Source organism: Somniosus microcephalus, chromosome 8 (genome assembly GCF_052327205.1).
Source record: "Somniosus microcephalus isolate GS21.2 chromosome 8, FLI_Smic_1.0, whole genome shotgun sequence".
Taxonomy (NCBI): Eukaryota; Metazoa; Chordata; class Chondrichthyes; order Squaliformes; family Somniosidae; genus Somniosus; species Somniosus microcephalus.
Window position 1 is genome coordinate 117,577,696 of NC_140994.1, and position 14,382 is coordinate 117,592,077.

The 14,382-nt window shown below is 44.2% G+C and overlaps 1 protein-coding gene across 1 annotated transcript in view; it reads right to left on the reverse strand.

The window, feature by feature from the left end:
- The window catches only part of LOC147113758 (ran-binding protein 17-like), an 815,149-nt gene that overhangs the window by 133,343 nt on the left and 667,424 nt on the right, over positions 1-14,382 (reverse strand). The window lies entirely within an intron of this gene.

The following is a 14,382-nucleotide window of genomic DNA, read 5'->3' on the forward strand; positions in this document are numbered from 1 at the left end:
CGGACGGCTTATAGAAGCGGGGTTTGCATTCAGCACAAACACGACAGGTTCTGGTCATTGTCCGGACCTCCTCAATAGAGTAGGGTAGATTATGGGACTTAATGAAGTGGTTCATTCTGGTAACCCCAGGGTGGCAGAGTGCATCGTGGAGACTTTGAAGCTTATCTATACCTAGACTAGCACATACTCCTCGTGACAAAGCATCCGATGACTCATTAAATACTCCAGGCCTGTACTGAATATCATAGTCATATGTTGACAGTTCTATTCGCCATCTTAAAATCTTATCATTTTTGATCTTGCCTCTCTGCTTAGTATTGAACATAAAGGCCACAGATCGCTGGTCAGTAATAAGCGTAAAACGTCGGCCAGCGAGATAATGTCTCCAATACCTGACTGCTTCAATAATTGCCTGTGCCTCCTTTTCCACTGAAGAATGTCGAACTTCTGGTCCTTGCAATGTACGAGAGAAGAAGGCTACTGGTCTACCAGCTTGGTTAAGAGTTGCTGCCAACGCAAAATCAGATGCATCACTTTCCACTTGAAAAGGGATCTTCTCATCCACGGCACATACCACTGCCTTCTCAATGTCCCGTTTGATATTACAGAAAGCCTCCTAAGCTTCCGCCGATAGCGGAAAAGACGTCGACTTAATAAGAGGTCGGACTTTATCTGAGTAGCTAGCCACCCACTGGGCATAGTACGAAAAGAATCCCAGACACCTTCTTAAAGCTTTTACAGTGTGAGGTAAAGGTAATTCCTTAAGTGGGCGTAATCTTTCAGGATCCGGCCCGATTACCCCATTCTCCACAACACAACCAAGAATACACAAATGTGTAGTATTGAAGGTACACTTGTTTTCGTTGTAGGTCAGGTTTAACCTCTTTGCCGTCTCTAGGAACTTTGCGAGATTTTGATCATGCTCCCGTTGGTCACGCCCACAGATAGTAACATTGTCCAGGTATGGGAATGTTGCTTCCAATGCGTATTCATCCACCATATGATCCATCTCCCGTTGGAAGACGGATTCCCCATTCGTCACTCCAAAGGGCACCCTAAGAAATTGATACAGGTGCCCATTAGCTTCGAAGGCCGTATAAGGTCGGTCTTCTATTTTGATAGGGAGTTGATGGTAGGCAGACTTTAAATCAATGGTGGAGAACACGCGATACTGAGCTATCTGGTTCACCATCTCAGAAATACGAGGCAAAGGATAGGCGTCCAATTGGGTATACAAGTTTATAGTCTGGCTATAATCGACCACAAGTCTTTTCTTTTCATTAGTTTTAACCACCACCACCTGGGCATGCCACGGGCTATTAGTGTGTTCGATGATTCCCTCCCGTTGAAGCCTTTCCACTTCCTCTTTTATAAATGTTTTATCTTCTGAACTATACCGTCAACTCTTAGTCGCTATAGGTCTACAATTAGGAGCAAGGTTCACGAACAAAGAAGGCGGACTTACTTTTAAAGTAGAAAGGCCGCAGACTGTGAGTGGAGGCTGAGACCCACCATACTTAAGGGTAACGCTCTCATGCTGACACTGGAAGTCCAAACCTAAAATTAAGTTCACACACAACTGAGGTAATATAAGGAGTTTAAAGTCCTTATACTCCGTATCCTTAACGGTCAATGTGACTTTACAATATCCAGTTACCTCCGAAGTAAGGGACTTGGACGCCATCACAATTTCACTTCGAGTAGGATACACCTTCAATGAACAGGAGTTAACAAGTTTGGGATGTATAAAACTTTCAGTACTGCCACAGTCTATCAAACACCCAGTAGGACGACCATTAATCTTAATGTCCATCATAGATTTCAACAAGAAACACGGTATGGTCTGGTCAACCGTAACCGAGGCTAGAGTAAAACGATAGGCGGCAGCAGAGAAGACATCAGGTACAGGATTACCCTTACAGACTTTACTAAAATGTCCCCGTTTCTTACATTTAAAACAAGTAGCCTCTCTGGCTGGGCATCTTTGCCTGGAGTGTTTAGGTTGGCCACAAAAATAACACTTAGACCCATGGGGTACAGCCGCAACAGTAGGATTAAGTGGAGGCTCCATTGACATTATGGATGCCTCCATACTCGGAACACACGAGGCTGAGAGAGACACATGGGCTGATGCATACACTTCCAAATTCTTCTGGGCTACATCTAACGATCGAGCCGTAACAATGACTGTTTTTAAAACTAACGAGTCATTCTCGAGGAGTCTCTGTCTAATATAATTAGATCGAAGGCCAGATATGAAAGAATCACGGATGGCTTCTTCCTGATACAATATAGCAGAGACAGCCTTGTAGTTGCAATCCTTAGCCAAAGCCTTAAGATCCTGCAGAAAATCATCCAGGGATTCCTCAGGTAATTGCCTGCGAGTAGACAAAAGATACCTGGCGTATACTTCATTAACCGACTTAAGGTACTGGGCTTAAGAGCGGCAAGGGCCTCTTCATACGTAGTAATATCTTCAAATATAGAGTAAGTTTGATGACTTACCAAGTTGGTTAAAAGACCCAACTTGTTAACCGTCGGATCGATCGATGCGATGAAGTATTCAAAACATCGAAGCCAATGCATAAATTTCTTCGATGCATCTGCCGAATGGGGATCGATATCCAGACGCTCTGGTTTCAAAAATCGATCCATCTTCCAAAGTTGTTACTTAATAAAATTGATGTGCCAAATGACTGCCTGAATCCATGAGGTTACAACTTAAAACTAAAGGCTTTTATTAAGTAAGAATCTTGGCATCAAGTTAACACAGGGCAACTATCATTCGTCACTGACCCAGCCCTTATGAGTAAAACCCAGCTCTTATAAATAAGACTCACACCAATCAGGAGGATCCATAAAGGCGGAGCTAGGGAGGAACATTAGTAGTTACACCTGTAAAACATTTACAGACATCAACAAGTACACACTTCCGTGACCGGTGGGCGCCGCGGGGACTGGAGTGCATAATTGGATTGGACAACCAAATTTTAATTTGATTTGCTAAGGTTTATTTAAAGTTTTAGAGGTTTAATTACAGTTTATTTGTTTAATTTACTTGGTCCATTTAAAAGAGGAACAAGTACAACAACAGACAATTCAGAACACAGAGTTATTTCATCACACTGTTGTAATGTAGGAAATGCGGTAGCCAATTGGTGCACAGCAAGGTCCTACAAACAGCAATGAAATAATGACCAGATAATGTGTTCTTAGTGAATGTTGGTTGAGGGATAAATATTGGCCAGGACACTGGGGAGAACGCCCCTGCTCTTCTTCGACGTAGTGTCATGGAGTGTTTTATGTCCATCTGAGCGGGCAACAGTGCAGCACAACCTCAGAGACCTGGCTACAAGCTGGGCATGATTGGGAGCTAAATATTCCACATGATACGATCTTTAGAAAGGACAGGAAAATTGGGAAAGGAGGAGGAGTAGCAATATTAATAAAAAAACAAAATTACAGTACAGGAAACTCTCGATTTACCGGCACCTAAATAACCGGAAATCTCTGTTAACTGGCAAAATTCAGGAGTAGGTTCAGGTAAGTTTTACTTCATATTAGTGGCAGTTCTGGATCTGTGGCTGTGTAACTGGGGTTCGTGCACTTAACAGGGACGCTTGGTCTGTGGCCGGAGTTCCTGCACATGTTGCTAAGCAACAGGGATGCCTGGATTTGTTGCTGTGTACAGCGCTCTCGTATCTTTTAACTATACTTCTCTGTAATCCGGACTTTTTGATAAACCGGCACCACGCCGGTCCCGTTGGTGCCGGATAATAAAGAGTTTCCTGTAGTATAAAGAAGGGATGATCAGGCAGTGAATACACTGGGTAGAGCTAAGAAATAGCAAAGAATGCATGACTCTGGGAGGAGTTGTCTGTAGATTTCCTGATCGTAGTGATGTAGTGGGAGGGATTTCTAAATACGGAGACCAGGGACCAATGTGGTTATAATGAAAGATTTTAATTTTCACATGACAGGGAGAAGCAGAGCAGCTCAAGTTGTAAAGGCAATGAATTTCGAGACAGTTTTCGACAACAATGTTTCAGAACCGACAAGGGAACAGGCCATACTGGATTTAGAGATGAGCAATGAACCAGAATCAGTTAACAATTTGATAGTAAGGCAACATCTCACAAATAATGACCATAATGTGAATGAATTTGATAATAAGTTTGAGGGAGAAGGAAGAGTCACAAACTAAGGTTTTAAATTTATGTAAGGCAAACTTTGAAGGGATGAGAAATAAATTAACTGCAGTAAAGTGGGCTGAACAGTAAATGGGTAAACATACAGATGACAACAACAAATTGCATTTATATAGCACCTTTAGCATAGTAAAATTTCCCAAGGTGCTTCACAGTAGCATTAGCAAACAAAATTTAACACCGAGCCACATAAGGAGCTATTAGGACAGATGACCAAAGATTGCTCAAAGAGGTAGGTTTTAAGGAGCGTCTTAAAGGAGGAGAGAGAGGCGGAGAGATTTTAGGAGGGAATTCCAGAGCTTAGGGCCTCGGCAGCTGAAGGCATGACCGCCAATGGTGGAGGGATTAAAATCGGGGATGTGCAAGAGGCCAGAATCATAGAGATTTACGGCACAGAAGGTGGCCATTTGGCTCATCGTGTCTGTGCCGGAATTGGAGAAGCGCAGATATCTTGGAAGGTTGTAGGGCTGGAGGAGTTTACAGACATATGGAGGGGAGAGGCCATGAAGGGATTTGAAAACAAAGAGGAGAATTTTTAAATTGAGGCCTTGCCAGACCGGGAGTCAATGTAGGTCAGCAAGTAAGATGGGTGAACAGGACTTGGTACAAGTTAGGATACAGGCAGCAGAGTTTTGGATGAGCTTAAGTTTATGTAGGGTGGTCGGCCAGGGCAGCATTGGAACAGTCAAGTCTATGGGTAACAAAGGCATGGATGAGGGTTTCAGCAGCAGATGAGTTGAGGTGGGGCGGAGTCGGGCGATATTACGGAGGTGGAAATAGACGGTTTTGGTGATGGAGTGAATATATGGTTGGAAGCTCATCTCATGGTCAAATACGACATCAAGGTTGCGAAGGGTCTGGTTAAGCCTCAGACATTTGCCAGGGAGAGGGATGGCGTCAGTGGCTAAGGAACGGAGTATATGGCGAGGACCAAAGACAATAGCTTTGGTCTTGCCAATATTTAGTTGGAGGAAATTTCTGCTCATCCAGCACTGGATGTCGGACAAGCAGTGCGCTAAATCAGATACAGTGGAGGGGTCGATAGAGGTGGTGGTGGGGTAAAGCTGGGTGTCGTCAGCGTACATCTGGAACCGGATGTTGTGTTTTCAGATGATGTCGCCGAGGGGCAGCAAGTAGATGAGAAAAAAGAGGGGGGCCAAGAATGGATCCTTGCGGGACCCCAGAGGTAACGGTGCAGGAGCGGAAAGAGAAGACATTACAGGTGATTCTCTGTCTACGGCTGGATAGATAAGAATGGAACCAGGTGAAGGCAGTCCCACCCAGCTGGATGACGAAGAGGCTTTGAAGGACGATAGTGTGGTCAACCGTGTCAAACAGTGGGAAGTATTTGGTACATACCTCTAAAAGGCAAAAGCACCATGTATAGTTAAGCAACCATGGTCAATAAATGAGGTAAGAGATAGTATCAAGCTAACAGAAGAGATTTGTCCAAATGCAAAGAAATGTAGTTCAGCAGACAGAGAGCTATAAAACCAACAAAGGCATACAAAGAACATAAGAGGTGCAAAAAGGGAATAGGAAAAAAAACGTGCAAGGGATATGAAAGCTAACATCAATAGTTTTTTAAATATATTAGGAGAAAGTGAGTGGTAAAGGGGAATGTAGGCTCATTAAAGGCAGATGCAAAAGAGACTATAATGGATAATAAAAAATTGGCAGACTTGTTAAATGAGCACTGTATCCATTTTCACAGTGGAAGAGGACAAAATACCAGTGATACAGGGGAACCTAGAATTAATTCGGGGGAGAGGGGGAACTTATTGTATTTAATATAAGTAAAAATGAAAATGGAGAAAATAGTGGTCATTAAGCTAACCCTAACCCTAAATCTCCAGAACCTGATGGTTTCCACTCCAGGGTAAGAAATTGCAGATGTGCTAGTCATAATTTTCCAAAGCTCTAGATCCAGGAATTGTACCTTTGCATTGGAAAATTGGCAATGTCATTATTTACTCCGTTATTTAAGAAGGGAACACGGTAGAGACCATAAGAACATAAGAAATTGGAGCAGGTGTAGGCCATTTGGCCCTTCGAGCCTGCTCTGCCATTCAATAAGATCATGGCTGATCTTATATCTCATCTCCACTTTCCTGCACTATCCCCATATCCCTTGATTCCCTTAATATTCAAAAAATCTATCAATCTCTGTCTTGAATATACTCAATGACTGAGCCTCCCCAGCCCTCTGGGGTAGAGAATTCCAAAGATTCACCACCCTCTGAGTGAAGAAATTTCTCCTCATCTCAGTCCTAAATGGCCGACCCCTTATTCTGAGACAGTGACCCCTGGTTCTAGACTCCCCAGCCAGAGGAAACATCCTCCCTGCATCTACCCTGTTAAGCCCTGTAAGAATTTTGTATGTTTCAATGAGATCACCTCTCATTCTTCTAAACTCTAGAGAATATAGGTCTAGTCTACTCAATCTCTCCTCATAGGACAATACTCCAATCCCAGGAACCAGTCTGGTGAACCTTCGTTGCACTCCCTCTATGGCAAGTATATCCTTCCTTAGATAAGGAGACCAAAACTGTACACAATACTCTAGGTGTGGTCTCACCAGGGCCCTATATAATTGCAGTAAGACGTCTTTACTCTTGTACTCAAATCCTCTTGTAATAAAGGCCAACATACCATTTGCTTTCCTAATTGCTTGCTGTACCTGCATGTTAACTTTCAGTGATTCATGTACAAGGACATCCAGGTCCCTCTGAACACCAACATTTCCTAATCTCTCACAATTTAAAAAGTACTCTGCTTTTCTATTTTTCTTACCAAAGCGGCTAACTTCACATTTCTCCACATTATATTCCATTTGCCATGTTCTTGCCTACTCACATACCCTGTCTATATCCCCTTGAAGCCTCCTTGCATCCTCCTCACAACTTACATTCCCACCCAGCTTTGTATCATCAGCAAACTTAGATATATTACATTTGGTCCCCTCATCCAAATCATTGATGTAGATTGTGAATAGCTGAGGCCCAAGCACTGATCCTTGTGGTACTCCACTAGTTACAGCCTGCCAACCCGAAAATGGCCCGTTTATTCCTACTCTCTCTTTTCTGTCCGTTAACCAATACTCAATCCATGCTACTACATTACCCCCAATCCCATGAGCGCTAATTTTGTTTAATAACCTCTTGCGTGGCCCCTTATCGAATGCCTTCTGAAAATCCAAATACACCACATCCATTGGTTCCCCCTTATCTATTCTGCTAGTTACAAACTCAAAAATCTCTAACAGATTTGTCAAACACGATTTTCCTTTCAAAAATCCGTGTTGACTCTGCTCAATTCTATTATTATTTTCTAAGTGCCCTGTTACCACGTCCTTAATAATAGATTCTAACATTTTCCCCACTACTGGTGTCAGGCTAACTGGTCTGTAGTTCCCCGTTTTCTCTCTCCCTCCTTTCTTAAATAGTGCGGTTACATTTGCTACCTTCCAATCCGCAGGAACCGTTCTAGAATCTATGGAATTTTGGAAAATGACAGCCAATGCATCCACTATCTCTATAGCCACCTCTTTCAAAACCCTAGGATGTAGGCCTTCAGGTGCAGGGGATTTATCGGCTTTCAGTCCCATTAATTTCACCAGTACTATTTTTTTTTTACTAATTTCTTTCAGTTCCTCATTCTCGCTAGACCCTTGGTTGTCCACTATTTCCGGGAAGTTTTTTGCATCTTCTTCCGTGAAGACAGACACAAAGAATTTGTTTAATTTCTCTCCCATTTCCTTATTCCCTATTATAATTTCTCCTGTCTCAGCCTTATTTGTATTTTTCCCTGATGATTAATTTGGATCCTAGCTCCTCAAACACCCTCAGCAGAGCCTCATTCCTAGTAATGGACCCACATTTGCTAATCTTTTCCTTTTTACATATCTATAGAAGCTTTTACATTCTGTTTTTATGTCTCTCGCTAGTTTAGTCTCATATTCTATTTTCCCTTTCTTTATCAATTTCTTGACCCTCCTTTGCTGAATTCTAAAATCCTCCCAATCCTCAGGCTTACTACTCTTTTTGGCAACATTATAAGCCTCTTCCTTTGATCTAATACTATCTTTAACTTCTTTTGTTAGCCACGGTTGGACCACTTTTCCTGTGGGGTTTTTGAGCCTTAAAGGAATGTTTGTTGTAAATGCTGTATTAATTTTTTTAATGCTAGCCATTGCTTGTCTACCGTCATACCTTTTAATGCAGTTTACCAATCTACCTTGGCCAACTCGCCCCTCATACCTACCTAGTTTGCTTTGCTTAGATTTAAGACCCTAGTTTTGGATTTAACTAAATCCCTTTCAAACTCAATATAAAATTCTATCATATTATGGTCACTTTTCCCTAAAGGCCCCTTTACTACAAGGTTATTATTTAACCCTTTCTCATTGCACAATACTTGATCTAAAATAGCCTGTTCCCTAGTTGGTTCCTCAACATCCTAATCTAGAAAACTATCTTGCATACATTCCATGAATTCGTCCTCCACACTATTACTGCAAATTTGGTTTGCCCAGATATAGATTGAAGTATTACCCTTGTTACATGCATCTCTAATTTCCTGATTTATACTCTGTGCTACATTACAACTACTATTTGGGGGCCTATAAACAACTCCCACCAATGTTTTGTGCCCCTTGCTGTTTCTTAGCTCCACCCAAACGGATTCTACTACTTAATTTTTAGAGCTAAGATCCTTTCTCTCTACTGACTTTATCCCATCCTTTACTGTCAGGGTTACCCCTCCTCCTTTTCCATTTTGCCTGTCTCTTCTAAAAGTTAAGTATCCTGGAATATTTAGTTCCCAACCTTGGCCACTCTGCAACCACATCTCCGTTATGGCTATTAGGTCAAACCTGTTCATTTCTATCTGCGCTATTAATTCTTCTATTTTGTTGCGAATGCTTTGCGCATTCAGATATAGTGCCTTTAGCTTTGACTTATTTGTATTTTTCCCTGGTGATTAATTTGGATCCTAGTTCCTCAAATTCCCTCAGCAGAATCTCATTCATAGTTCTACCTACGTCATTGGTTCCTACATGGACCACGACAACTGGATCCTCCCCCTCCCACTACAAGTTCTTCTCCAGCTGCGAGATGTCGTCTTCAATCCTGGCAGGCAACACAACCTTCGGAACTCTCAGTTGCAGCTGTAGAGGATAGTATCTATCCCCCTGACTATACTGTCCCCTACCACAACTACATTCCCTTTCACTCCCCCCATTTGAATGGCCTCCTGCACCTTGGTGCCATGGTCAGCTTGCTCATCATCCATCCTGCAGGCTTTTCCCTCATCTACACAGGCAGCAAGAACCTCATACCTGTTGGACAAGGGCAAAGGCTGAGGCTCCTCCAGCACTGCACCTGGGGTCCCCTTACCTGCCTGAGTTGCAGTCATACCCTCCTGTCCCTGACTACTAACCAGACCTGTACCACTACCTAACTTAAGGGGTGTGACTGATTCAAGATTCAAGATCATTTTATTGCCATATGTAACTAGTACAATGGAATGCTTACTCCCCACTCACTCCCACAATACAAGCATATAAATATAAAAGCAAAAAAATAAAAACCAGTATAAATAAAAACAATAAGCAAATAAGCAAAAAGTATAGCAATAACAGTCCAAGTTGCAGGATATGATGAATAGTGCAAAAAAGCCTCAATTACCACTGGAAATAATGGTAATGTAATATGATAAATATATGGTAATATAAGCATAATATATATATTTACATAAACATATAACTATAATATATGGAGCAGTGCGATTAGCAGTTCAGTAGGCGCACTGCCTGTGGATAGAAACTGTTCTTAAACCTGCTGGTCCTGGTTCGGATGCTGCGGTACCGACGTCCGGACCGCAGGAGGGAGAACAGTTTGTGCCCAGGGTGATTGGGGTCCTGGATGATGGAGCGGGCCTTGTTCCGGCACCTGGTCTGGAAGATCTCCTCGATGGACGGAAGTGCACACCCGATGATCTTTTCTGCCGTATTCACAACTCTCTGGATGGCTTTCTTGTTCTGTGCAGTGGTGTTACCATACCACACATTGTCACCACTCGTCAGGACACTCTCTATGGTGCCGCGGTAAAAGTTCACAAGCCACTGTGTGCTTATGCCGCATTTCCTCAGGCACCGCAGAGGGTAAAGGCGCTGGTGTGCCTTCTTCAGCATAGCCTCAGTATTATGGTTCCAGGCCAGGTCATCAGAGATCTGCAGTCCCAGGAATCGGAAGCAACTGACGGCTTCCACTGGTGTCCCGTCTATGCTGATGGGGCGATGGTTCCCTCGGTGGCTTCTGAAGTCCACGATGAGCTCCTTAGTCTTGCCAACGTTCAGGGCAAGGTTGTTGTCATTGCACCATCTCATCAGCTGGACTATCTTATCTCTGTACTCCGTCTCGTCATCATTGCTTATCAGGCCAATTACTGTGGTGTCGTCGGCAAACTTGATAATCCGGTTATTGCTGTGTATGGCTGTACAGTCATGTGTAAACAGAGAGTACAGCCAAGGACTGAGGCAACAGCCTTGTGGCGCTCCGGTGTTGAGGACCAGAGTGGATGAGGTGTTGTTCCCTATTTTCACCACTTGAGGCCTACCAGTCAGGAAATCCAGAATCCAATTGCAGATGGGGGTGCCCAGGCCTAGGTCCCTCAGTTTCAGGACCAGTTTGGAGGGAATAATAGTATTAAATGCAGAACTGTAGTCAATGAACAACAGTCTGACGTAAGTGTCCCTCCTGTCTAGGTGTTCCAGGGCAGTGTGTAGTGTTAGGGAGATGGCATCGTCTACAGACCTGTTCGCCCTATATGCGAACTGGAACGGGTCCAAGGAATCGGATATGATGCTGCTTATGTGTGTCATGACCAGCTTTTCCAGGCACTTCATGGCTATGGATGTTAGAGCCACGGGACGATAGTCATTGAGGCCTGTTACCTTGGTCTTCTTAGGTAACGGCACAATTGTTGTCTCCTTGAAGCACACTGGTACAACAGACTGCTGCAATGAGATGTTAAAAATGTCTGTGAACACAGGAGCCAGCTGGTCTGCGCAGATCTTGAAGACACAGGGTGAAACCCCGTCTGGGCCGGCTGCCTTCGTGCTTTCACCCTCCTGAAGGTTCTCCGGACCTCGGATTCAGTCAGCTGTAATGTGTAATCCTCTGGATGGCTGGGGGTTTTGATGGCCGGCTCAGTGTTCTCCCTCTCAAAGCGAGCATAAAAAGTATTCAGTTCATCTGGTAGGGAGGGATCGGTGTTGATGACTCCCGCTGAGCTCCCCTTGTAGTTGGTGATGGCCCTTAGTCCCTGCCACATGCGTCTGGCGTCAGAGCCCATGCCGTACTGAGACTCTAGTTTGTTCTTATAGTCTCTTTTTGCTGCTTTGATAGCCTTTCTGAGGTCATACTTGGCCTTCTTGTAGAGTTCGGTGTCCCCTGATTTGAAAGCAGTACGCCGTTCTCTTAGTTTTTTGCGGATGTCTGAGTTCATCCATGGTTTGCAGTTAGGAAATAAACGGACAGTCTTGGTAGGAATGCATTCATCCACCAGTCTGTTAATGTATCCAGTAACGTGGCCTGCGTACACATCCAGGTCTGGGTTCTTGAAAACACTCCAGTCCGTTATTTCCAACCCGCCCTGCAGTTGTAGTTCTGTGTCCACTGTCCAGCTTTGCACCGTTTTTACTGTTGTGGGTGTGCTCTTTAACTTCTGTTTGTAAACAGGAAGTAGGAGTATGGAAATGTGGTCTGATTTGCTGAAGCCCGGCCGAGCAATGGCACGGTAGGCGTGCTTTATTGTTTACTGCCGCCTGGATCAACGTGTCCAGGTAACTCTCCCCATCCCTGATGCCCACAACTCAGACTCCAGCTCAAAAACTCTGAGCTGAAGTTCCTCAAGATGCAGGCACTTACTGCAAACGTGGTAGTCCGGGATCACAATGGCTCTCCACAAACTCCCACATGCTGCAGTTGCGGCACAGCACCTGCACTGCCATCCCTATATGACCTTGTTTTATTTAATTAAATTTGTAATTAGGTAACTTAGTTTACAGTGTAGTATCTTGATGATTTACTTGATCTAGATTAAGTTAAGGGCACTGAAATTATATATCTACCTGTAACACAAAGCACAAGAAGTAGTGTAGGCAAAAGGCAGCAACTCCTTCCCCCTCTTTCCCAAATTCCCACTTTCCAAATTCCCAAATAAAACACTCTGTTCAAGTCCACTCCGTTTAATCCCGCTCTGTGCAGACGGCTTTACAACCAGATTATAACAGACCTGTCAGTTTACCATCAATTGTGGGGAAGTTACTGTAACTTATCATCAGTGACAGCGTGACTGAGCACTTGGACAATATGAGCTGATCAAAGAGAATCAACATGGATTTGTGTAGGGTACGTCATATCTGACTAATGTAGTTGAATTTTTTCAGGAGGTCACTAACATGGTGGATAGTGGCATGTCTATGGATGTTGTCTATATCAACTTTCAGAAAAGGCTCCGGACAAGAAATTATTAGGAAAAATGAAAGGAATTGGAGGTAACCTTGTGACATGGTTTGGTAACTGGTTGAGAGGCAGGAGACAGAGAGTAGGGATAAAGGGAATGTTCTCTGATTGGCAGGATGTGACAAGTAAAGCTCCCCAGGGATTTGTATTTTCACCATATATATTCATGAATTGGATGAAGGAATAGACAGTTATATATCTAAATTTGCAGATGACACAAAGTTAGGAGGTACAGTAAGTTTTGTAGATGGGAGCAAGAAGTTACAAAGAGACATAGACAGACAAAGTGAGTGGGAAAAACTATGGCAAATGGAGTTTAATGTGGGAGAGTGTAAGGTCATCCATTTTGGATCAAAGAAAGACAGATCAGAGTAGTTTCTTCATGGTGAGAGACTAGGCACTGTGGAAGAGCAAAGGACTTTGGTGTCCATGTAAAGAAATCACTAAAGCCAGTGCACAGGAACAAAAAAAATATCAAAAAGGCTAATGGAATATTGGCCTTTCTCTCAAGGGGGCTGGAATTCAAAAGTGAGGATCTGATGCTTCAGTTGTGCAGAGCCTTGGTCAGGCCTCATCTGGAGTACTGCGTTCAATTTTGGACCGAGGGGGCGGAATTCCGCCTCCTTTGTGCCCACCGTTACTGCCTCCGGGAGCGCTAACAAGGCGCAAAGGACTTATCACCCAAGCAGGACGCTAATAGTGCCTACCCAGAAATTCAGCGGGGAGCTACTGAGGCACTCGCGCCCCGGGCCGTTGCGCCGCCAGCGATGATATCATCGGCGAGCGACATGACTCCTTAGCGCCCCGCCGCGGCCCCTTAGCGTCCCGCGGACAAAATTCGGCTGCCACAGGTGGTGTCAGTGACAGCCTCTGGCAGGGCGCTAATTAAAGAGGTGGTCCATTTGCGCCCCGCGCCGACATTTTTTATTTTGGACGACCTCCAGGTCAGCCTCTCTTGGCGGCCCTTGGCGTGGTCCGTGGCCGACATCACGCCGTCCAGCACCGCATCTCGGTGCCGGGCTGCAGCCATGGCACCACGCTGCCCTGGTGGGTGAGTGGAGGCCGTCAAACGGCCTGCAGAGTGCGCAGCAACCTTCCCCTTTAACGGAAGGGGAGGGACGCTGAAACACGTCAGCGCTACGCGGGCGCTAAATGTGAGGCACTAATTCGGTTACCGCCCTCAAACGGGATGTAACCAAATTTCGCCCCCGGAATCTCAAAAGATTTATTGGCCTTGGAGTGGGTGCAGTGCACATTCACCAGAATTATACTAAAGCTTAAAGGGCTAAATTATGAGGCCAGGTTGTTTAAACTTGGCCTGTATTTCCTTGAGTTTAGACGGTTCAGGGATGATCTGATTAAGGTTCCAGTGATGGCTCGTCACTAATTGCTGCAATTCAATGCTTCCCAGCACCGAAGCTCAGAGAATAAAAGCAAAAATGTCAGCATCAATTGGATGGTGGAGAACAAAGCAAGGACTCTCAAATGGCTGGCCTCTGTCTGAAGCAGGAAAAGGATGGAACATTCATGTGAAATAAACTCCAGTGATGATGACTACATTTCAGAATTGCTAAAAGCGCCTTAGAGCCTTCTTTTGGAAACTATTGTGCATTGGCGCCGATGCATGGTGATGATGAAACTATTTT